Source organism: Formica exsecta, unplaced genomic scaffold, assembly GCF_003651465.1.
Source record: "Formica exsecta isolate Colony F162 unplaced genomic scaffold, ASM365146v1 scaffold362, whole genome shotgun sequence".
Lineage (NCBI taxonomy): Eukaryota > Metazoa > Arthropoda > Insecta > Hymenoptera > Formicidae > Formica > Formica exsecta.
This window is the reverse complement of record NW_021850867.1, coordinates 776,780-803,852: the sequence shown is the minus strand read 5'-3', so window position 1 is coordinate 803,852 and position 27,073 is coordinate 776,780. Positions and strand designations below refer to the sequence as shown.

At 37.7% G+C, this 27,073-nt stretch overlaps 2 protein-coding genes across 5 annotated transcripts in view; one reads left to right on the top strand and one right to left on the bottom strand.

Annotated features, from left to right (window-relative positions):
* The window catches only part of LOC115238875 (28S ribosomal protein S24, mitochondrial), a 136,137-nt gene that overhangs the window by 103,738 nt on the left and 5,326 nt on the right, over nt 1-27,073 (top strand). The gene's annotated exons all lie outside the window — the stretch shown is intronic.
* Nucleotides 1-27,073, bottom strand: part of LOC115238871 (tetraspanin-5) — a 106,903-nt gene that overhangs the window by 79,054 nt on the left and 776 nt on the right. The window lies entirely within an intron of this gene.

Here is a 27,073-nt window from a genome sequence, read left to right as displayed (position 1 = left end):
TAATTTACATGTAAATTCAAATCCCCCAGGTTTCCCCCAGAGAAACCCCCCCCCCCCAAATCTTGAGAAAACTCGTTTAAAATATTTTTTACAATGAAAGAATTATATATATTTCTAATAAATAATATGCAGTTTTACAAACAAACTATAAAATTCAATGTAATTTATTTCATTAATCTAACTTACATATATTTTTGTATATATTTTATATAATTTAATTAGAGAGTAATCATATATATGTCTTAAACATAATCTCAGTAATATTTCATTTGTAAGCTGTGATTGTTCAATTTTTTTAAGCATCTTCGTTAGGCCGGATCATTGATGTTTTTGTTGAGTAAAACCGATCGTAAATTGGTTCAAGTATTTGCCATTAAAACATCTTCCGGTGAGCATGGGCTACCCTGTATAAACTACCGATCAGAAATCGAGGGAAAATGAAAGTTCGGTCTGGCAAGATGGGGAGAAAAGGAACAGAAGGGGGAGGGGTCTAGAGGACGAGCAGGCTCTGCAGAGAAGATAAAATAATTTCCGGAACGTCGGAATGCGGAGGGTTCCAATGGAAGTGGCGTCCTGATCGAAATCCGGGACGAGAGAGGACAATTATTGACGCAGACTAATTTCACGAATCGAGCAACGCGGCACTGCCGAAAATAAAAGAGAGAAATAGCAAGAGAAGAAGATAGAGTGAAAAGATCCCGAAGAGAATGGTGGCTATCCCGTCGGCTCTCGCGGGGGATGAATAATTGAGAGAGATCTGCATGTCGTTTTTTCGGATCGGCGATTTTAAAGCGGTCGAAAACGATTATTTTAAAAATGTATTTTTTTGCCGGGATTATATTCTCTCGTTGCACTGTTTTATGCATTTACAATCCTTTCATTCGTGCAATGCATAGTAAGGCTCATTAAACATTTTGCTTTTCCAGGACATGTCTTTTTTTTGAGATATTAAAAGTTCTTAGATTTTCTGAATTTGTTATTTACATAATTGTGTGGAAAAGGACTGCGGAGATGTCGCGATAAATTTGTGAGAGTCCATCGTGATTTGTCGTTCAACATTTTAAATACAATCTAATAGCTTAGACTTTGTATTTAGGTCACAACGGTATAAATTCATTTTTAAAAAGCTTAAGAATCGGGAAGCTCGATTTATTACGCTCATAGGAATGGAAGGAAAAATGATTTATACAGCCTAACTGACATGCTTTATCGTAAAACGCAGATGAACTCACGGATGAAACGGTAGCAGCATTAATGCAATCAGGTCAACGAGATCGGGAGATCGTTTATATTCGCCCGTGAAATGCGGCATGCGGCGGAAAAATCGACGGGATAAGCCCGAGCTTACGTTCTCTCGCACGATGTCGAAATCGCTATAGGTTCTCGGCGGGGACTTTCGCTAAGGATTCACTCGACGGGAATACGAACAGGAGGTGGGTATGAGGAGGAAAAGCTGCACAGACGGCGAGTCTACATAACCCTATCCCTAGCCAAGTGTCATTTTGACGACTGTCAACAGTGATCGTGATTTCACGAGGGTAACGTCGGCTTTTGCTCGCGTTCCGTGCTGAAAACGGACGTGACAAGCAGTCGTGATATTCCGGAGACCCTGGCGCCTCGGGAAAATTCCGACGAGAGAGAGAGAGAGAGAGAGAGAGAGAGAGAGAGAGAGAGAGAAAGAGAGAGGGAAAAGGAGAAGAAAAGTATCCTGAGGTGTATGGAAGGTCGCGAGAACAGGATTCTTGAGAACGTCTTTCGTGGCATCCTCGCGCGCGAGAAATGCTGGCTTATGCCGTATTCCGTCCGGACCACGCACGCAAGCACAACTTTGCACGCGCACAACTGATTCAACAAGAGCGAACGACTGACGTTCAAATCCACCGAAATTGGATTTTAACAAGTACCCTACCTACGGTACCTATCCACCTACGAGGAGACGCGAGAGTGCGAGCGTTGCAAGTCTTTCATGTCGGAATAAACAGTGCGAATGCAACACAACTCTCAAAGCGCGAAAACAGCGTCGCGCGGATAATTTTGTCACAAATACAACATAAATAGAAATGAGAAATGTAGAGAAATAAAAAGGGAAGTGTGATATTTCTCTTCATTTTTTTCGAATAAGATAGTTTACTTAGAATTCAGGACTTTTTATATTTTTTGAAGATAAAAATATTTTTCTCGCAATGCGATATATATCTATATAAAAATTTGAAAAAATTAAAATATATAATGTTAAATAATTGAAATAATTACGAGATGTGCCATTAATGTCAAATTTTGGAAAATATTTATCTTGCACAAGGTCGTCGAACTCTCGTGTGCTTATCGTTACACAATGCGAAAACGAATACGGCGTACGTGGACGAGGATACCGGCGCCGGAAGCGAGACGTACGCGAGACCGCGCGCGTGACGCGATTTTAATCGGCGCGATTTGCATCGCGTTTTCGACGCGTGACGCATCGTATATAAATGCTAATGGTCCGGTGACGACGGGGATGTAACTTGATTCTCGCGCCGCCTGTTCTGGTTACGACATCACCGCCGCCGCTACTCTCATGTCATAATCCGATTTGCCGCATGTTGCCGCCTCGGAGCGCAGACGAGCTTGCATCCTCGGCAAGTGCATGCGGGATGCTGTGCGAACCGCCATGCCAATTCAACTAGTCTGCCCGTTACAATTAGCAGACGAGATCGTTTGCACAATGGACTACATGTATCGTTGCTTATCCCGCTGCTGCAAGATTTAATAGCATGTTTCCGAATAGTTTAAGCGGCGTCTCTAAACTATTAAATTAGCGATTGTTAATATTCATTGTTTAATTGCTCCTTAATATCGCTCCTTATAACGAGGAAGGTAGAAATGATTACGACGCGATATACCAGAATGCTTTATAATTCCGTATTATTGAGTATAAAATTACAACATCGCAAAATAAAATCGAGACTTACCGCAAAATTTTCAATATTAGATTTTCCTCTTTTCTGGAATTTTAATTCTCGAATGTCCTCGATTAAGAGACTTTATAAAGACGCCAAAAATATATCTCAATTTTTCATACATGTTTCTTACATGTCTTTCAAACGTCTTTTTAGATTTGCGTGCTATTTCGGTGCAATATCGAGAAACTCAAGTGTTTCGGTGAACGCGTTGTCACGTAGAATCGTTACTTAGGCGAACGACGTCCACGTGGATATTACCGCGCGTTTCCGGTAACGGGACGATAGCGCGATATATTTTCTCGTGGATGTCACGCGGACGGCAAGTCGAGCGAAATGGCCGGCACGTCGCTATCTCTCTTTCCCGATCTCAGTGAGAATACATGGTGTGTACCAACAACACTATAAAATATTGACGGCGTGTAGAGGCCATCTTGTCACGTGAAGGGAGAGGATATAACATGCATCGAGAAACGTGGCGTCGAGTATAAATTATCGCGCGGAGCATTGATCCACGGCTATTTCGTCGATTTGTCTGACAATGAGATCAAGAACCAATCTCCGGATGAGTTTTTTTTGTCCCGACGAGAGGGAGAAAGAGAGATTTTGCGCAGATACGCTATAGTAAAAAAAAATGGCAAGGATAGATGGACAAAAAAGAGGCAATCATAGCCGAATGTAAAAAAATGTCTCTCCTCCGTAGCCCCGAATGTGAAAGAAGTCTCTTTCGCACATTGAGTGTAAGACAATTCTTATTCCTAAGAAGCATGATCATTGGACTTTTTAATAGAAATATAATAAAATGATTTCTCTTTCTACATTATACATATATATAGATTATAACTTACAGACGAATGACATTCCGCGAATTTTAGGATCGTGAATATAAAATATGAAGAGAATATCTTTTACTTATGTAATCGAGATCCTTGATAATTATGTCTTTTAAATAGGATAAATGGCCAATGATAAATTTGTCTTGATCGTCCGATTTGTCGATGATGAACAGCCCTGACACTAAAAATGTCAGGGTCAGTAGCGTCGATTATGATCGCGCAAGCAAGGCGAAACTCACTTAAAACTCATTGCCATCAATGCTTACGCAAACACTTTTACGCCTCAGCTGTTCCGCGCACGCGATTGCGTTCTTGAAGCGTTAGATAGAATTAATGCGCAATTACTGGATAATAACGAGATTGGCGGAATCTGTTTGCTAAATTACACTGACACTCTGCTGCAATTGGTTGATACGAGAGACCACTGAATCATTGAGATTTCAGTGAGTGAATTAAGCTAATGACGAACCGTCATGAAAATTATGTCAATCAATATTCAAAAGCATCGAATATTTATGTCGGGTCAGGATCAATATCTGTAAATCGTGATTAGAGGATAAATGTCAAAATCACTGAAATTCTAAAATTTCTAAAATCATCGATCAAATTTCACGATTATATTTATTGTATAATCGAGTTGTGTTTAATCGTGATACGCGTTCGGGAAAATTAATAATAATCAATTACAATATATAGTTAAAGAGAACTGATGTTATTTAATAGAAATTTCACACGTTTTGATAACAATTTCACACATATTATATACCGAAACAATTTTATTAAAATTTCGAAACGCGTTGGCGAGATGATGCAGCCGCTCGTATATTACATCGAGTGGCCGTAATACGAGTGCCGTTTTCATCACGAGCAAATTTTCGACGTGGCCGCGTTGCAAATATTATACAATACGTTCCGTTCAACGAAATGGAATACGATCGGCATATTTCGTCATATCACCCGGCTGACGATTTTTGCCCTTTCATCCCTGCGTATCGCTCAAAATTTTCCTGACGTTTATGCGCTCAAATGGCATTGTACATATGAATCCGGTGTGATGTAATCGCTCGAATTTCCACATTTTATGCTCGAGATTGACATTTCGAGGGAAATAGCATTTTCCATTTCAAAATTCACTTTTAATCGATTCCGTCGCGTTTTAGTAATCCGAAGAAATTATTAATGCTTTCTATGAACAGAATCTTTCACGAATAAAACAATAATAATGTAATAATAAAATATTTGTATAGACAGAGACAGAGAGAGAGAGAGAGAAATTTTGTACATTAATTTTTGAGTTTTAAACTTATATATTCAGTCAAATCGACAATTTTTATATTAGTTTCGAATTTTCTTTAATCGATACCAAAGCATTGCGTTTTTTCTTTGCAATACTCAAAATTCTTGTGGGAAAAATGCAAAAAGCCGAGCCAAGAAATATATGCGATCCTAGCTGAAGATCTTTGGGCCGTCCCAGATGAATCTCAAAGGAACACTTCTTTATACACTACGATCACCATCGTCGACGCGAGGGTATTATCGATTTAAGAGGGGGACGGAGGTGTCAAATGGAAACGTTCAGGCATGTTCCGTAGGTGGATATTACAGACTCGGACGTGACACACACAATCGCATAGCGGGTCCTTTGAGCGATGGTATTGCCGTGTCCTTACAAGGTAGACAATCTGATAAGTACATGGATATGCCATCTCGGGTGGTAAATCTGTGAGTAAGCAGAACACGACCGCCGGGAGCGACTAGAGAAGCGGGAGTATCCTTTCAAGGGGTATGTGACGTTTATGCGGTTGCATAATGCACACATCACCGTTGCACCGTGATAATTTTCGTTCGCGCCGTGCGACATGAGAAATTAATTTCCAGTAGCATACATTGTTAAATAATTATTTCCACTGACGAACTGAAAACACTTTGAGCTCGAGAGAGATGGTATTATTTTCACGGTTTAAAATAATCGGATAAGGTTCATAAAGGACATAAGAAAAGGGTTGTAAGAATCAAGATAAAGATTTAAGAAACAAAGATTTAAGAAAACAAAGAGATTACAATTATTAATAAATTCTACTGTTTGAAAATGCATTTTGGAAAATTGTATGCATTTTCTTGCATCACATCTTATATAATATCTCTTTTTTTCAGCACACATTTTATCGTATATATTTTCAATTATAAAAATGTATCTTTATTAATATTTTATTTTAGTGTACAGAACAAAAATAACGAACTATACAAGTTTCAGATCTAGGCTCTTTTTTTAATTCAAAATATAATTATTCCGTAGAACTGTAAAAATACCATCAGGAAAGAAAAATAAAATTTCTTAAAATCATGGATTTAAAAATACATTCAAATATCAAACAATTAAAAACACTTAATACTCGTTGCATCCTCGGAAAGTTAACATACATTTTTCAGTTTTTTTATTTATGTATGTATATACGTGTGTATTCTTCTTTCTCCCTCTGCCTTCGTCATTGCTTGCATTATCTCAGAAACGACGACACGTGAAAGATGTAAATTATCGTACGTGACGGAAGAACGGCGGGAATCTCTTCGTCAGGATTTCATGTAGTATTACCACCTCGTAAGTCATAGGTTAACGCCCCCGGGGAAATTACCGGGACGTGTCGATACCAATTTGCGCCAGTTGGCCAATGAGTAACGCGTGGCGGCGTTGCATTTCAAGCATCGCAAACCCCTCGCAAACTTTGTGGATGCACTTGATATTCCCATGTCACGGAATACCGCGGCCAGCATAACTGTCAACCGCCGCTTCTTCTTACGCTGTATTTTCATCGCGTGCGTTTGTCGCGTCAAGTAATCGAGCTGTATATATTGTGAACTGATTTTGAGGCGCTTTAAAAGCTCGATTGTATGAAGATAAAATGTTTCACATCGGGTATTAATGTTTTAGATTTTACTCAAAATATCTACAATAGTATTTATATAGATGCAGAAAATGAACTATAGTATTTTTTTCGTTTTTCGCGTATTTTTTCGCTGTGTTCACATCGGGTATTAATGTTTTAGATTTTACTCAAAATATCTACAATAGTATTTATATAGATGCAGAAAATGAACTATAGTATTTTTTCGCTGTATTCCATGAGAAAATATTTATTGCGTTATTGCCACATGAGAAACTATATTTTGCGATAACAACAGTCACCGATATAGAGTCTCCGCGTCGTTACGTGCGCGGAAAATTGTAAGAAATATTCGCGGCAGCGCGCGTGAGGAAAAATAATGTTTCCGTAATACGCGGAAAAAGCAAAACACATGTTGCGTGGTCGTGGCCGGGCTGCCGATACATTTACAGAAATTCCAATATTCGTTACAGCTCTCGGGGATATACATTATTATACGATGCGTGCTGACATAATATTGATATAAAACACATTTTCCAGCTATGAGCTTTATGCGAATTGAAATGTATTTTCTCTTTCCTCTCTGTTCTTGCTCTCTATTTTTCCAACGCTGATATTGAATACATTTACGCGAAATCGAGGTAAAAAAAATTAATATATCTAAACGTGCATCGAATTATTTACGTTGCTCATTATAATATGAAACGACGTTGGTTTAGTTGAATGAATCGCGTAATAATGCCTTGATAATAGCTACTCGCATGTGAAATAATTTCAAAGGTATTCATTGCGCGTCAATATACGAATTATAGGCGTGCGCACACGCGATTTGTACGAACGTAAATTTAATCGGAGCGCACATGCAGTTAATTGAAGGTAGGAGAGAAATGTAGTTTAATGTCGCGATATTACATTAGTATTACTGCTTATTGAAACTTCGGCAAATATCGGAGTTGCGCCGCGATGAGTGAGTATCGGTGACACCGCGGCCATTATCGAAGTTTTAATCAACAAGGAAACTGTGCGATATTAAATTACGTGGTAACGTGCATGTTGTAACATGGTGGAGTATTGGCCATCTAACGTTGCCCGGCAACCGACTATTTTCGTCGCTAGTAATCGATTAATTTAGCAATTATAGGATATTCTCTAAATAATTTTAATGTTTGCTTCATATAATGAATCTATTTCTCGAATTGAAATATTATCGAAATTATTACTATAATCGCATATATAAAGAACAAATCTCACTAGACAGATTAATAGCTAGAGAAGTGTAACAACACTAATTGTAGAAAATTACGAATAATTCTCGTTGCGTCTGGCTCTGACTAATGTATCATATCATAAATAATTGCTGGCGTCCAAATGCCTCTGACTAATGTGTCAACTTTCGCGCAGTAAAACAGCGAATGCAAAATGTGGGTAGTCGCTGCTCGTACGCGAGAGAAACATCCCTTACGAGCGGCGGCTGCAACTTTGCCACGCTACGTCCGAGATGGATCGTAACTACCGAAAGGCATGCTTACATGTGGTATGTGTCGCCGACTAAAAGAGAAAAAGAGACGAAGTAATAGAAAAAGAGACATAGAGAGAGAAAAGGAGATCTCGTATACTACCCCACGCGAATCGCGTCACTTTTGCGCCGTTCCGGAAGCTGGAACGGGCCCAATGGGAGTTTAACGAGGCTCGTCGACGTAGAAAACCGAGCCAAGAAATGGAGCATCTCGAGTGTCAGCCACCCCTGAGAAGTTGCCTGCTACTTCTTCTTTTTTATTGAGAGAGAGAGAGAGAGGGGGGAGAGGGGGAGAAAGAGGTAAAGAGCTGCCTCCGCCGTGTATTCACCGTCGATGAATTATGCGCGACGCGCAAATTATCCGACGTATTCAACGGCGCGCAGCTCGGTCGCGTTCACAACCGAGAATTCCGGCGATTTTTATTCATCTCAGAAAGCTCGCAGCTCTTCTCCACAGTTTTAATGAGCTCCGAATAACCGCGGAATGGTTTGAGATAACGCGTAGGTAAACTAACGGTAGATTTCGAGAGAATCTCACGTATAAATACGGGTTCTGAGAGCATTCTAATTGTTCACACGGATCTTCGTTCACAAAATTAAGAGGCATCAGCGCAAACGCGCGAATTCAACCTGACGTAGTAGTCTCACTGGCAATATAATTGTCACTTCTCTGCCAACGCGCGCTTGTGATTCATCGCCGGGATGATAACGACGATTTTCAACGAGGTAGATGCTGAGACACGATACACCCACTTACTCTCACAAAGCAGGTCAATCAGTCTAATCGCGAGTTGAAAAGAATGCCTATCTTGTTGCCGCCATATCCGCAAAATTTATTCTTGCGCCAATAAAACTCGCCCACATATCCCTCTTCCTAACACGATCAACTACTCTTGCTTTTCCCGTTGACGAAACAATCGTAAAAATCACGGTTGTCCACATTAAACTCTACCAATATCGAGGATCATTTTTGTGTGTAAAATATATTAAAAAATAAAATAATAAACAGTCAAATTTTTGAATTATTTATACAGCATAATTTGTATAAATGAAAATAAAATTGTATTATTTATTAAAAAAAAAATTAATTCGACAAAGGTGTGCGTATTATTGAACATTCCGTGTATTTCCAAGGATGAAGAAGTCTGTTATATCGGCATAATATGTAGGGGTAAAATGTCTCTCACCCTCTTTTGGCAATGTCAGGGTCGATCTTTCGAGACTACCCCTCGTTTCCAGACGCGAAATTCGTAGTCGAACCGCGTCTCGGCGAGAAGGGAGGAAAATTCGGGGACCGAACGAACGGAAGACGCTACTTTTGCGATAAATCTCCTGGGACGCAATTAAGCCGACTTTAACCGCGCGTTGCGTCGCGGCGGCGGTCCATGAGACTCCCGGAACGCATTTGCAATTTTGCGGCGCGTAAAAGTTAGCACTCGAACGAAGTTTAATACCGCCGACGAGACGCGATCCCCACGAAGCGCTGATTTCATGAAAGTCGGAGTGATCACGACGTAGTGATAAAATCGATACTTTCATGAGATATCAGACGATGCTAAAGGAGCAAATCTTTAGCCAATTGTTGTTTTGTTCGAGACAACTATAATCGAAATATTTATTTTTGGATACCTTAAATTTATTTTTCTTTAAATTTTGGCAGTGTGATCTTTATCTTTTTTAAATTAATTTGAATCTTGACATATTTCAATAAAAAACTTGTGTTTTAAATAAAATAAATTAAGAATCTAACATTCTGAACATTTCACACACTCTTTGCAGATCACCTTGTGACTGATGGTATACTAATTAGATTTGCAGTTCAATCTTTATTAATTCAATGCAAATATCGCAATGAATAACATCTTATTATATCTCTTGCAGAACCTTGAATATTTATACATATTTGATATCTAATATGCAAAGTCTCACTTGAGACTTGAGATAAAGGTCTCTCTCGATCCTCGTAATCATTATTTTATCGTTAATACCGGCATGTTGCGACAATATGTATATATGTGCGTGTGTAGGGTAAAAGAGCATGTAGTCGAAATTACTGCGTTTCAGTATGTAGGTTGTGATAGTAGGTAAAGTCAATGGCTTAAGTAAATCAGCATAGAACAGGATATAGAGTACTTTAACATGGGTCTACGGCAGAATCTCGATTATTCGAACAGCCATTAGCCGAGGGTTCGATTATCGGAACATCCATTAGCTTTACGCGTTCGATTATCCAGACTGTATATATTATTTCGTGTAAGTATTATGTATTTGGGAGTATAGAAAGTTTTGCATAAATAGCCTACTATATTGCTACTGCTAAAGTTGTATAAATATTTTCTAATAACAAACGTTTTTTCGAATATATCTACATATTTTTCGAGGAAATTAAAAGCGCAGCTCTATTTACGGCGGAAAAACTCCTGAAGAAAAATGTTCAAAGAGATCCGCAGAAATTAATGGAGCGAAAATAATTTGTAAAAATATTTTATTAATATTCAATTTTATACGTGTTTTTATAAAACAGTTTGAAATAATATTTAAATGAAAACATGAATATTTTCACGCATACATATACTGTTTGCAAGAAAAGAACTTTTTAAAAATATCACGTAATGTTTAAAGATCTTTTTAACATATCACTGTTTGCATTATTAAATAATCTGTAATCTATTTTAACTGAGTATTTTTGACGTTTCCCCATTTAAGTACACATCTCATTCTATAATATATCAAATGAAAAAAAAAAGAGTTACTTTCCATCGTCGTGTGACAATCTAATTTAATTGTGTGATTAATCAATTGTGATCAATTCATACATCTCGTTTTAACACCTAGGAGTTTCATTAGATGACAAGCAACTAAACTGTTTTCTCGTTATCACTTAGGTTAATAGCTCGTAATGGGGATTCGTCGAAAAGACGTTTCGATTCACTCGCTCGACTGCGAGACATAAATTTTACGACGCCAGTCTGTTACTTCTACCGTCTTCCGTAGATCCCCGATGATAGATACACACGTAGATCTATACGCGTATTGTCCGCTTGAACGAAAAGCGCTTTGCTAGCCCGCGGCATGAGTTCACCAATGCAAATTGGCCGAGGTCGAGTAACGCGCGACTGATGCCAGCGGGAGAATTGCTCCGAAACAAGCAGTTCGCCGATAACTCGGATGACAATACGGCACGCGATGACGACGCGCACCATCTGCGAATCGATCTGTAGCGAATAAACACGATGTGCGAGCCAACTGATCGGCGATATCGCGACAAGTAGGGAAACATAACAACGAACGGCAAACATGTCCAATCTCGAAATTCAGAAAACAAGATAACTGCTTGAAAAACACCCCGAAACGACGTGTCTAAATGTTATTTTTTCGAAATATTTGAATACCTGCGAAATTAAAAAAAAAAAGTTGGCTTGTGTTCCCTTTTCAAGCTTGTTTTTTTGTTTTATTTTATCACGATTGTATTATTTGTCATAATAATTGCCATCTCCATTCTCGTTTCGAGTTTTCCCCCATTTTGCGTTCGAATGCCAACTGGGCTACGGATATTAATCGATTATTGTTTACGCGCCGTTTGAAAATAATTCCGCGCCCATCTGCGCGTTGTCGACAGAGCATTCGAAGGGGGATTGCGCCGAGAGCAGGGATATATTGTAGGGTATGGAAAACGAAAAGGGGGAAGTGGAATTTGCGTTAAAGGGTCCTAACGTGACGTATCGGGAAACAGTACAGGATCAATCGAATTTCATTGTGCGTAACGCAATGCAATCATACCAGCATAAATCATGGGCGAGAGAGTTTGGTGGCTATAATGTGCTCATATACAAAAGCTAGTCGCTAAACGGAATAATGTACCAACTTCAATCTCTGCGGTATATAACGAAATAATTACCGTATATGAAATAATAATATTGGCGCCTTTTTCTCTTTATAAGTACAATAACGTAAAATTAAGATAAAAAATACTTAGTTTTGCGTGTAAAAGCAAGTTTGATATTGTGATTCTTTAAATAATTGTAAATAGATATCTCTATTTACAATATACAAAGTTCTCTCTTATTATAATTACTATTATAATTAGCAGTTTTCTCAAATATTTGAATGAGAGATAAGATTTTATATAATATACAGAGACAATAATAAATTTTTAAATTATGTAAGAACGATTCAAATATTGAAAGGCTTTTTTTAACAGACATGTTTTGAGGAATATTTAAGATATTCGAGTTGTAATATATTGTATAAGAGCACATATTAACATTCTTTTTCACATCTCCTAAATATATTATTTCATCGCATGATCGCCGTAAAAGGGTTCATGGATGAATAAAGGGCCAGAGCGCGGAAATGTTTTGATCGTTTCCGGCCATTATCCGAGACAGCTAGTGTCGCTAAAGTGCATCATCGTGCATCAAATGCCATTCTTTCGGGAGAATTGCACGACGAGGTTTCCCCTCTCCCGTCTTACCTCACCAGCTGATGTAGAAGAACGGGGAATTCCTTTGTGAATCCCGTCAGCAGCCGGTCCGGAGCATCAACAATTGAGGACGCGGATGCAAGAACAGCGTGAGTGCACTTACCCTGCTTGCGCGTCCGAGCGCGCCGCGCATCCCAAGCCCTACCATATCCCGACCTGACCTATTTATGAACGGAGGAGGAGCGCGCTTGCGTAATAAAAGGTCGGTCGGATCGCGAACCGTGGAGATGAAGGAGAGAAGCGCCCTCGCTATTTATGTATTGTCGTCATACGCGTCCAGTGTCGTCATCATCGTCCCGTCGTCATTTGTCGTCTACGCTTCTCATTAAGATCTCACAACGATATAAAGTCGCGCGATGTTGACCATATCCTTGAGAGTGGCACAAACGTAAACACGATATTAATTAAGATGGGGAACACTGTCCTCCCCCTCCCCTTATGTAATAATGAGCCTCGGCGTAAATTACTGATGCATATATATATATATATGCCCATCGTCAGCGAGGTATGCGACATATGTGACGTCACAGAAGATCGAATACCTAATTACGTACCTAACGACACATACATTGCGTGTTAATAAAATTGTCTATCAATCGATAAAGCCATCAAGATAATGACGTTCTATCTAGTGGACAAGGATTGACCGGTGATGACGACGAAACATTTTACTGTTGTTTTATTAGCTAAATTGTACCTCCGACTTCTATGAATATTGGATTATCGAATGTGTAGTGGATACCGGCGAACAAGAACGGCAAGACGTAAACGTCTTAAGAGTATGGTAATTATGTGCATCGATTCATTCTTTTTACGCTCCTCCTTCCCGATCCTCTCGTCGAGTGGATTACCAAAGTGGCTGTACGCTTTTATGTCACGAGTAGAACGATGAGATTCCATTACATCTCGACCAAGTTTATGTTGGGAAGAAACGCTTCCAATGCAAGATGTCTTTTCCGAAAAACATTTCAGCGGTAAACTCCAGCACAATCTTATTTCATGTGCTTTTATTGTCTTTTTTTTTTATTATATTTGAAAATAGAGTAAATCCCTCAAGTATTGTATGTGCTTTTGTTTTTGTTTTTTATTTTTATGGCTACGGTACGTACTTCTATCTCTTTGGCAATGACGAAATGTCTGCTTTCGAGAGAGAATACAAATCGATTGGTTTGCGAGATAAAAATAAACCCTCGATCTCGTAAAGCTCGACCATCTCTGGATTAGGAGAGCTTCGTCGCAAAAACAAGTCGCTTTTCTAGTATCAGTCGACAAATTTGCCTCAAAAGTTTCGTTGGAAAATAAAAACACGAGGTATTTATAAATAAACCGATAAAGGATAAAAGTCAATTGGGACTATTGTCATATAAATATATTTTCTCTTTAATTTATTATCGTAATTGAGGAAATCATCATATCAATTTAATGCTGTATTTATATATACCGTATATATATATTTCTTGTCGTATAAAATTAGACCTTTATAGTCGTAATCTTCGAAACTTATAGCGTGAAATGGGAAACGATATATTAGATTAAATTAAATACTAAATTAAAACTATGCTTGAAAATCTCTAGATTTTCTAAAAAGAAGAAAAACAGACACGCTGAATAAAACAAAAAGTGATGTAAATAATTTGAATCGATGCATTTTTTTCTCGAAGAGAAATTATGAGATGTACATCGAGAAAAATCGGAGAATTATTACTATGAATATAATTGTGGATTGTGTTGCAACGGCAATTATGCATTTTCCAACTAAATCCGCTGTGGCTTCACTCGCGCGTGATAATTGCGGCATTATCATCCAGATCCTCACCGTTATCATCGCGTCGACAGCGCGCACAAGTTTGTTACGCAACGCAGTTCATCTCGCAGATCAAAGACTTCCGCCGAAGTAATCAGGACAAAGGGATTATCTTGGTAGGAAATGCGTTTAGGAGAAACGTTTATGAGAAAGGACGGACGATAGGGTGTTGCGGTGTAATAATATTCCTCATGACATTTTCCGGTGGCCGGAAGGCGGGTGCGTTTCGCGCACGCACCCACGCACATACGTACGCACGCACGCACTCACGTCATTGCACTTATTCGTTCGTTTGACTCACGATAAAACATGGAGGGTCGTCGAACCCCTTTTTCTCCCTCTCTGTATCTCTTTTGTGAACTCGTTCACAATTGTTGCGGCAACACAACGGGCCGGCTTTCAAACAAATAAAGCCATCCGAGAAAAGAACGAGAACGATTTTCCATCGTTCAATTTGCCGTTCGTCACGCCGCAATAAAGATACAGTATGGTCGGAGAGTAAACAAAAAAAAAAAAGAAGGGTGGGAAAAAAAAAAAAAAAAAAAAAAAAACTCATACACATTCATTAAAAAATATACACGTCAAGAGATCAGATTAGCATAATTAGCTTGCTTTTTTTGTATCTCATAAACTAACTACGTTGTTTTCGCGTATACGATGCTGAGTTAACAGCGGAAAAAAGAAAATTACAAAATATGTATTTACAAAATTTATTTAATTTCATCATACACGCGCACACGAATAATCTATTACAAAACGTCGTACCGTTGTATATTCAGAGCGATGACAATTATACAGCGCAGAAAATTATTTGTGCGGGGAATAAATTGCATTGTTGTCCTCGCGCAACAAGATGCATTTTGCGCGAAAATCTCTTAATCCGCAGCCGCGAGACAAACGAGCGCGACGCGGAAACCGCCCTTCGTCTCTGAATTCGCGGCAATTTAGCTAAGAGACGGAGAGTCGGTTTTTCAGCAGGGGGTTATATTCGATGCGCGCTAACAATGTACTACAGAGAATACACTCTCTCTCGCGTACGTACGAATGTGTTCGCGGGTCTGTACACACCCGCCGGTGGTAAAATACGCCCGATATTTCAGGTGCGCGCGTATTTTCACCCCCCGCGGCGATACATTTAACGGGATCGCCGTGCATTACGCCGCCCGGAATTTCGATAATATTGAAATTTCGGGGCGCTTCGCGACAATATCATGCGGCAGTAATTTGCTACAATAATTACAAGGAATATTAATGAAGGGAGTTAATACGAAAGCGCGTACGGAAGCGCTTGGGGCTGTTCCCGCGATTCGATAGAATATCGCAGTTACGTGCAACGTAGATTATAGAAATTCGCTGTACGGCATCGCGGTTAAATAATGGATCATGGAAAATCATTTTTAATCTTTAATAGCCTGAATGCTTCAATTAATTATAATCATGGTCTGAATCTTTTTTACATATTTATTATCTTTTGTTAAAAGTAGCTTCTTGTTGATATTAAGGGGAGACCCCTGAAATTTCTAACTTGCCTGTATTTTCATCTCTGATCGTGAAATAACACAATCTCCAGGAGTAATCTCGGTGATTAACGATGCAATTTAATAATTAACGCAGATATAACGTGTTTCCGTATGATCAATTAACGATGCTGTTAATTTCTCGACACTGACGGCATTCGGAGATTGGAAATTAATGACTACCTCGTCGTAATTAGTTGCGCGATCGAAAATATAATGTAAACGCGAGCGCTCGCCGCGTCATAATAATTCGCGCGCTATCGGATTTTGCGCGAACAATAATTATCAGGGAATATACAATATTTTGACGCTGTGTTGCGATGCGCGTATACAGCAATATATTTTTGTAACGTCGCCCGTTACTTCGCGCGCTCGCGTCACTTTGGCTCGTTACTTAGCCGGAAGGCGTTAATAGAGACGTAAATTGACCGACCAGCGGAGATGATCGAGCGGCGAGATCATTCTCCCTACGGTGAATCGAATGAAAATACTAAATAATAGTATAAGCGCTGCAGGAAACGAATCGTTTCTCTTTCGAGAAGTAGAAAAGAAGAAGGGGAGTGCGAGAGCATTGCTTGCCGATGCGCATGGCGGTTAAAATTTTTCAATTAATTTCATTTTAATTACGAACATTGCAAATTAAATTTATTACGTTTACGAGTAAATTGAAATATGTTTTACGTACTACATGTCTTTGTTATGTTATTTTATTTTCTATTATATATAAAATGCCTTAATTTAAATATAAATCTTATATGCGAGGCAAATTCATTACATTCATAATCCATATGATGCGTTTTAATTTACTTGATTTAATTATAATTACAAAAAAAAATACAATTCTCATCTCCCTGACAATGGACCGCGATTGCGAAACGCGTCATACGTGTATGCATGTCGGGCAGCAACTATACCGTAACTGCATCAGGCTTCTAATATCGGGTTATGTAATGATTAGAAAGCGAATCGATGTTATAGCTTGTCCCGACATTCATTACTAACATTCATTTCAGACGCGTTACATACTTCTCCCGCATACACGGCGTACGGCCTCCATTCTGTTGTTAATTAACATCGCTCATTATCCCGCGCGATGAATGCCGATGATACTGCGAATACGGTAAAAGGAGATTTACGTCGGCACAGTTTCCGCTGTTTTTCGCTGTTTTTTCGAACTTTGAGAAGAGCCGCGACTCTTAAACCACGACTCTTCTTGACATTTCTTCGTAAAAAAAAATTATTTTAAATAGATTCGAGAATATCTGCGATTGGAACGACTTTGCGCACGCGCAGCGATACCGAAAATATATGTAATCTGATCGTCGGTATATTTTTCAGCCAAGCGAGCATCCAGACGACACGAAATTTACGTTCGAACGAACGAAGCGCAGCGCATAAACAGGTTTGCGGTCGAGAAGCAACAAAAAGAATACGAAACGCGACGGGATGCGTACCTAAAAATAGGAATTACGTGTATTTCGGAATGGCAGATATATCTCGTCATCGTCGTCGTCTTTGTTGTTGGTCACGAGTTTTACGAGCCACCACGAGAACGAGACGTCAGCGTAATAGTAATGCGAGCGCGATAAACCACCGCGTCGTCGCTATTCTTCGTTTGTGCGCGCGCCATTAATGCGGCATTTATGCTTTCGCCAAATTATACCGCACGACGATGACTGTACACGCTCGCTCGCGTATGATAAAAAGTATTATCGCCGAGCGTAATCGGCGTAACGATCGGTATAAAGTCTGCCGGCGCAGTTAACCGTTGATAATTGAAAGCTTTTAACATCGCTTCCGCTACGATTCTATCGGCCGCATCTCCGAGTTGCACGTAATACAGTCCGCTGAACATTGTTGCCGTTCGAATCGAAAAAAAGAGAAAAAAAAAGAAAAAAATATGTTTTCTTCTTTATTTATGATTTTATTTTATTTTCTATTTTATTTTATTTTCTATTTTATTTTATTTTTTTCAATAAATAATGCTTAAAATAAATCACAAATGATTTGGATTGACAATGAAAATTACAATGGCAATATGAGATTATAATAAACTTGGCAAATCGAGATTCATATTAAAAGAAAATACAAGATATTAGTATGCGCAGCTATATTGATTATATATTATTAATCGATAACCTATATAGATTTATATATTTTTTGGAGACTTGGAAAAATATCTAGAATATATCTGCGAATTTTAAAAGAGGATAAACGCGACTAGTTTATTTTTTTAATATTAAAATTATTTTGTCATTATATCATTATTTATTTCCTGTGCATTAATATTGTAACACGTGTAACTATTGTTCCTCGATCTTGTGATTGTAACATAAACGATACTTGATTTTATGTGCTTACCAAGCTCGATATTCTTAAAACTTTGGAGATAAGCGATACTTTGACGCCTGTAAGTTTTCGGAGCAACGATATGTTCAATTAAAATTTTATGATAAATTCAATTAAAAAATAACTAGCTACTATTTGCTGTACATCGATAAAAGTCGAGCTAAGGAGTACTTGTATAAAAGCCAACGGAGGCGCGCCAAGGGTGCGTATCGCCCACCTGTTAAAGTTCTCATCGGACTCTGAAAGTAACGATAGCCGGTCCTCTCTTCCCCTCCCGCATTCTAGCGAAGTTAAAACCAGGAAGTTCGTTTTAATAATCTCAGCGGCGTAACGCGCGCTCGCGTTACACTGGTGAGAGATATGATTACAAAGAGCTCTCCCACTTTCTTTCCCCGGAAAATTGCGGGGACCGGCTGGGGTGAAGCAGAGAGAGAGAGAGAGAGAGAGAGAGAGAGAGTCTCAGGAAGAAGTTTAATTCTTAAAATTGTTCCCCGAGTAGCCGCTTGTTAAGCACATCTCTCCTTTTTCTCTCCCCCGCAACTTTGGTGCATTCTTTATCAAAGTTGCACGGAAGTAAACGTTGTAGGGTGATTATTGTGTGCAGCGATCTTTTTAATTTTTCTACTATCACGACTTTGTGCCCCTTTCTTCTCGTTCTATTATTATATTTATATGTAACATTAATTTATAGTATTGATAGAGAGAAAATGTGATAATATCTGTATACATGTAGATATTAAAACGAGAGTACATGTTAAAACGAAATTAACTCGTAATGATATATATAAATGGATTAAATTTTACTTTCTTTGTCTACAAGTTCTTCCTTATTTAACATAGATATCTACTAATTTATCCAAACAAATAAATTGAAATCGATATTGTATAATGTTCAAAAAGATTGGTTCAGATGTTGTCGCATGATTCTTCTGCATTTTTGCGATCTCGCTTTACGATGATAGATATGACAGATACAATTCCATCGAGACTTGGACGAATGATCCGATTGCATTTTGCCGGTTTCACGGACTTTGACTTTGTGAGATCATCCCTACTTAACATTAACATAATTCTGGGGCGGAAAGACGAGAGAGAGAGAGAGAGAGAGAGAGAAAGGTCGGCTTTGTATTCGGCTCGCACCACGAACTATTCCGGACGCCGGGATGCGGAGATCGTCGTATGTGCACCTTTGTGCCATTGCACACGGATCAGTGGGGTCTTTGATGTTAGCGATTCCGACAAAACGTGTGTGTGAACATCACCACCACTGCGACGTTCCGTTTCCACGCATTTTGCATCCTTCCGAATGTCATTATCTTGCTTCTCATAAGACTTCTTGGCTCGCACTTTCGACGTCAGCAGCAGCTCGTTTGCTTCGCATTGGTTTGCACCCGAAATTCGTTCTTCATTTTTTCAAACGCGGCCACAATTTCTTATATATCGTGTTAAATACATAATATTATATCGATGTGATTTTTGTATCTAGATTTGAAGATTTAGAAATGTAATTAGATCGTAACAAAAAAAATATTACTTATAAATTTTATTTCTACTAAATGGAGAGATTCTGTCACGTATTTCATATATTAAGAATTATGAAAAATTAATTTGCTGTGACATTAATCGTATTCAAAAGTATATTTCTTTTTTAATTGTCTGTTTTTTTTTTTCTTGTTCTAGTCGCATATGAAAAGATAATCGCAGATAATAGATATTACAATCGATATACAGTCACTGAAAGAAACATTTAGCTTTAGATTAATTAATTAAATCGAATACATTTAATTAATTCGTCAGACATGCAAATAATATTTGTAGTAATTAGTAATGTTGATATCAATACGTTTATATATCTCTTGTTTATATCCCTTCTTGTTTATATTCCTTTTTGTTGATGTATGAAGTATATATTGATAATTTGATTTATTTAATGTTTCAACTGAAGGTTCAATTTCACTCAATTAATTTTAGAATACGATACAGAATTATTGGCAACTTCAATTTAATTCAAATACTCATCATGTTGTTGATTAAATATCAAAAGATCATTAGCTGTAATTATTAAATAGAGATTATCCCCACACATATAATTAGTACAAATAAAATTTATCTTCACTATTACTGATCATTGTTGCGTCGGTCGCTATTTTTATTAAAGAGGACCATCGCGCGACGCCGTTTAAAGATTAATACAGTCTGTGCGACAAATAACGAGATGACTTCCATTTCCGCGACAGTACACGCGACGCAACGATTTGAGAAATATCGAGGAAAGAAGTTATCTTAAAGTTCTTCTCGAGAGAATTTTTATAAAGAACCGCGTGCACGCGCGAGAATGTGTGCCGTGGTTCTACTCAAGTGCCGGCCGACGACAGAGGAAAACTGCTTTAACGACGCCTTTCGCACACACTTGTGGCATAGTTCTCTTACATGACAAGTCTCCGGCTGCGATTAGATCGCCGAGATGTGGAACATCTCGAGGGAATTATACTCTTTTATATATCGTATCTTGCGTACATTTTTTTTTTTTAATTTATATACAATGTCGAAATACAGAATGTCTCCTGCCAACTCTGATGGTAGATAGCTGGTTTTTCTCAAACAGAAATATTCGGACGTATTATCAGTTCTTGAATAATTAACAAGATAAGAGAGTGCTTAACGATTTGTTTGATGAGCTTCGCCAAAACTTTGTACTCTAACGTGATAAAAATTGATGATTATTTGACGTATGAAAATTTCACGTAAAGGAAACTGTGGTCATTGATTCAATGCGTTTAGCCGGATTTCCTCTCGAGTTGTCGATAAAGGCAAGAAAGATCACGCCGAAAAATTCAATCGCGTGAAATCACGGAACAATTTAAATCATCCGATATTGTCACTCAACCGCAGAGCTCAAGGTGAATCGACGAAGGTTGCTCTGGTCGTCATATGTGTGTTGTCATCATCATTGTTCTGAAAATCCCCGTGGAAAGTCTACGTGCGCGCTTCTCTCTATCAGTTCGCCATTACCGGAAGTTTGCACATCCTGGCAGGTAAGGACGTGCCGAATGAGGAGTTCGCATCCTCCATGCACCTCCATGGCATGGTGGCCGGTTGCACTGGTTAGAAACCGGTTGTGCGCGCAACTTTTGTAATGAGATTCCTCAAACGCCGCCGACGGCGGTGAAGGGTGGTGCGGGGAAACCCGGGTGAAGGGAAGAAATCGGCAGGAACGGATCTAAAGAATTTTTAAAGAGATGATATTGACAGAATTCAGTGTTCGAAACAAATAACTTTCTTCTATATCTTTCTTTCTATTATATAAAATTATTAATTTGCCTTTTTACTCGGATTTTACTTGATTTTAATCGTGTAAGAGCCTTACTTTTATATCTTAATAAAGATAATGTTGTTATTGTATTTTATATCTGAAAAGAGTAAAGGATGATGTAAATAAAAAAAGTTATTTTTCCAAGAAAAATTTGCAACAAAGCATTAATATACATTTCTAAAATATATTAAAATATGAATAAAGTTTGCGCATAAAGAATAAATAATTAAGCATGAATAAGAAATCATTTAAAAACTTGAATATAACATAATATATATTCTTAGTATTTTGTATTTAAACAGTCTTTATTTTATTACAACATATATTTACTGCATTATTACATTGTTTTTTCGAATAATCGTAATGTTGAGAACTTCAATTGGATTTATTTTATTCTATAAATTATAATGATTCTTCAGGTTTACAAGTATAGGTATATGAAAACTAATAGCTATACTTATTTTCTTTTTTCACACTTTTTAGATGTAGATATACAAATAAGATTTATAGATAATATAATACAATTATATCTATATTTCTGGAAAGCTAAAAAAATGTAAGTTTTATTATCCGCCTAGATTAGGAACATAATGGCCCATGAAAGATGAGCTAACGTTTTCGCGAAGAGCAGTATCGGTGAAGTTTCGTGTGCTCGAGCACCTATGGAATCATCTATGGAACACGCACGCGTATGCTCGCGGCCGTTCACACGCACGGGAGTGACGTGTAAAGCGGGAGAATACCCGGTTCGGAGTCATCGTCAGCTAGCAAGGCCAATCATCTGTTCGAGGGCAGCCATGCAGAAAACGCGGTGAGCGGATTCGGTTCGTGAAATACGTCTATCCCGCAGCCGAATTCCTTTCGAGACGAATACGAATGATTAACCCATAGCTCCTATAAAGATTCGGATATTTTTATATAAATTATCTCTCGCCGATCGATAAACTTCATCTGCGGATTTTTTAACAAATTTGGAGTTCACTTTAGTTAAAATTTGATCCGTCTTCTTCAAAATTTAATTATAAATCTCATTTGTCTTAAAAATGTAATAATAATTGGCCTTTATTTTAATTCATCATTCAGATTAATCATTCTCATGTTTAAATACAATATGAGAGAGAGAATATTTATATATAAATTTGTTATTTATGTATACATAATTTATTTTTCTTTTTTAAACAATATAATAAACATGGAGAACGAATAATGCAATAACTTGTTTCTCCACTCGTTTGGGAAAATAAATTTCTAAACTAGCTATTGAAACAGCTGTCATTAATTCGAGCGAATTGCAACGGAACTGGACCAGCTGTGCAAGCGTGATAAGCACAACGAGTGCATCAATATGTAATCGCGACGATACCAATCGGAGATGCAAATAATGCAGGATAAGCATCGACGATAACCGACGGTTTAAATTGCGGTTTAAAAAGCGCGAGAGAAGTAATTTTTTTCGGGATTTAAAACGAAAAGAACAAGCGCGCAGAAAATTACATTATGAATTCGTTACAGGATTGCGAATGATGTCGGAGATGCTCGTCTCGACAAGTCATAAATGTTTCGCGCAATATCTCATTTTCCCGTGCGCCAACTTTACGAACAGTGCGACGCGCACGGATTTCCGCTCCGAGGGAAAACCTTTCCGTTCGCGGAAAAACTTTGTGATAAAATTATTTGCGCGCGATGCTCGTTATTATTTTTCAGCGACGCATAAAAATTTTACGATGCCGGTGCTTCGCGAAACGCGCATTTCTAACAAAATTTCTTTTTCTGTCTATGTCTCTCTCTCTCTCTCTTTTCTTCTCTCTGTTTTTTACCTCCCACACATATCCCAATTTATATAGACCGAGGAACGCTAGTAGTCGCGAGGTTAACTCGCCACGACTTCCAAACTACGAAACTTAGCGCCTTGGCGAATGTTTGCAAGTTCGTCGAAAGAATATCAGGACCGTATCGTCGAAGTTGCGACTTTTATTAGCTCAGAACGAGTTGAAAATCGTGATTCGAACGATTCTACGGATTTTCACGCGATCGAGACATTGTACGTGTTAACTCTAGCATTTTTCACATAGATAAATATTACATTTGATTCCTTGCGAGATTTTGATAAGTGATTATTGTCATTAATTTCATTTTAGAGAGGAGTCATATATATTCATTTTTATATAGATAAATCCTAAATAAATAATGAGAATGATATTTTTTTTTTAAGAAAAATGCTTAATTAATTATTTTTTGCTATTATTTCTCTTTTATAATACATGATAAATAATATATAATAATTTATATTCAGTAATATTTGTCACTTTTTGCATTTGGATTCTATTGCTTTAAAACATAAGTAAATTAATTACTTAAAAATATAAAATTATTACATTTTATTTTTTATACACCATTTAAAAGTCAATTATTAATTTTTTTATTTATCAGACCATCTCTTTTTCATGCAGATACAATATTTTGCGAACACTGCTGTTCAATTAATCCATTATTAAAATAGACTACGTTTAACATCATATGTATTATATATGAATGTAATTAATATTATTCGTTATATATTTTCGTGTATGAACCGTAAAATGGATCCCAGATGAGTGCAATCTTTCATGGCACGGCCACTATTTAATTACGCAGAGTGCTTGGCAGGAAGAACTCTCCACATATCACTAGGCCAGTGCTACATTTCATGAAAACCTCGAACCCAACCCGCCGCCCGGTTGCGGGAAAATCAATAATACCTTTAATCCGTCCCGGTGAAATAAGCTCGCACGGAGTTCATTACCGTGCGGTTACTTCAACCCGAGAACAATTCAGTTTGCGACTTAGTAATGCGATCCTTGCGATTTTTCACTATTCAAACTCCGTAAAGTGCCAAGTTCTAACATCATCCATTAATCGGGATGAATAGCAATATAAGATATAATATATGTTCAACAGAAAGATATCGAATTGAATAATTTGGCTTGTGTTATTAATAATGACGAATTTGTTCAAATATCTCTGTTTTCGATTTAAAATATCTTACAAAACTATTAGTATCTCTTTTCGTTAATGACAAGGAGACTTTAATCTCGCGATTGATATCTCGCTGACTTTATGTGAGGCTTACGTTACTATAGGATTCGGTTAGAAATTCGATGAAGTTGGGGCTTGTGCTCGCATGTAAATCAATCCGCGCAAACTCTTCCGTGTTAATACGTGTACGCGAAATAAAATTACGATTTGTAAACAACATGGCATAAATGTGGCGCGACAACGCGCGATACAACACTCGCGTGCGGAATTGATCTATCGCCGTCTATCGTACGTTATCCACCGTGAGAACGGACAGGCGTTCGATCAAACAGAACGTAAATCAAAAAGAGAAATAGAGAGAGAGAGAGAGAGGAACGGCAAAACGCATGGTGTTCCGCAAATGAAATCTTTCATTTCCCGATAGTTCGCGCTATCCCCTTTAATCGCCAATATCGTCATCAAAACGCGCTAATTTACGAATTTTTCTACGAAAGATGTTAAAATTGCGCGTGTGTGCAATTCCTCATTCTTTCAATTTTAATGAACATAAATAAATGAATTCAGGCTAAAAATAAATATCGGCTAAGATCATACAAATGCACAGAAATATAAAAAGAAAAAGATTATTTATTTCCGATAAAAAAAGATTTTCGTCCCAGAAGAAATAGAAACTCCAAGGGATTTGTAAGAGTGATTCTCAGCTAACAGAAACGCGCTATTTTCTGTTTATGCATCTGTAACTAATGTGCTTCGTACATTGAGTAATATAGTATATATATATATAGATTACATACTGACAAATATACAGAGACCGTATCGCACATGTGCACGCTGCGTCGTCGCGGTCCTCGCAATTGGGACACTTCGCGGCCCACGCGAGCTGCATTGCGGGCCATTTGCGGAGGTTTCTGCAAAAATGCAGCGTCGCGAGCAGAACGGACCATTACAAATTTCCCTTCCGACAAACAAGTTTATCACTGCCAAAAATTTTATCCTTTGAAACATATCCCTTTGCCGTGAAAGTTTCACGATAAATTCGAACGATGGCCGACGTTCGTATCTGTTCGTCGCACTTAGGTGCTATCTTACTAAAGGTCCAATTGATTTATATATTTATCTTCTATGAAGATCAGCATACACAATATTATTTTCAATTGAGAATCAAATAATGCTAATTATAGTATACTAAACAACTCGATTTGTGGCCATAATATCTATATTGTATAATTGATAGGATTGTAATTAGATTGAGACATGACAGATAAATTAATTAATAAATAGTTAATTTATTAATATTTTAAGTTCATAAGTTTGTTAAGTTTCACTAATTTTTTGTAAGCGTTGGAAAACGAATGATAGATGTGATTTTTATTATAACAAGATCTTAATTTTTTTTTGTTCCAATTTACATCACTATTTTTCTCTCATTAATGACAATAAAATATAGTAAGCTACTGAAAGAACGATACCAATAATCTTTTAATCGCGATCGACACAAGCTATTTGACTCTTTACGTGTCAGATATAAAAAAGTTCTTTATGACATAATAAAACCTCGATTGCATTTCTTGGATATATCCTGATAAGCGACATATTTAAGAAGACTTTAGACACCATAATTGATATCTGTCCAACTCTCTCGAATAGTGTTTAAAAGATAAACTATTCGATTGATGTGATAGACGTAATCGCATTTTACTAGCAGGATTTCATCCTAAAGGGGGAGAGCTTTACGAAAGGGGATGGAAAAGACCGGGACGAGCGCTTCGCAAGCGTAATCGATAGATCGCGCGCGTCAATGATTTTCTCATTTAATATCATTAAGATAAGGATGCAAAGGCGCGCTACGGTGGATCGAGATAAAGTATAAAATAGTAATAATTTCAGGCATTGAAATTTCGTTAAAAAAAAATTATGTACACGCGGTGTATTCTCATTTTGCATTTTATTGCCGGATATACAATGCGCATAACGGCTTGTATAATCGATAAATATTTTTATGGAACATGAGCGTTATTAAACTAAACAATATGACACACTTTATTTGAACGCGAAAAAAGGGGCTTGCATGTGATAATAAACTCTCATTGTAATGCAAACAAAAGCGACCGGAAAGTACGCAAATTTCATTCTGCCTTGGAAATATTGTTTGCTGTTATATTTCCCAAACGCAGAGAACTACTAACGGCTTCGCAAAGCTTTCACGAAGCTGAAGTATAAAAATTAAAAAGGACTCCTTTACAACTACCTCGTTTACCGAAGTGCTGCCTTTGAAGTGCTGCCTTTTGTGCTTTCTTTCGACTCTTTATATATACCATTCTGCTCTAATGAAGCTACACTCAGAGTTAACGTTCGCGAAATCTCAGGGGTAACGTCCGAAATCTCGAAGGTCTCGTGATTCACGCGTGCGACGACGCTC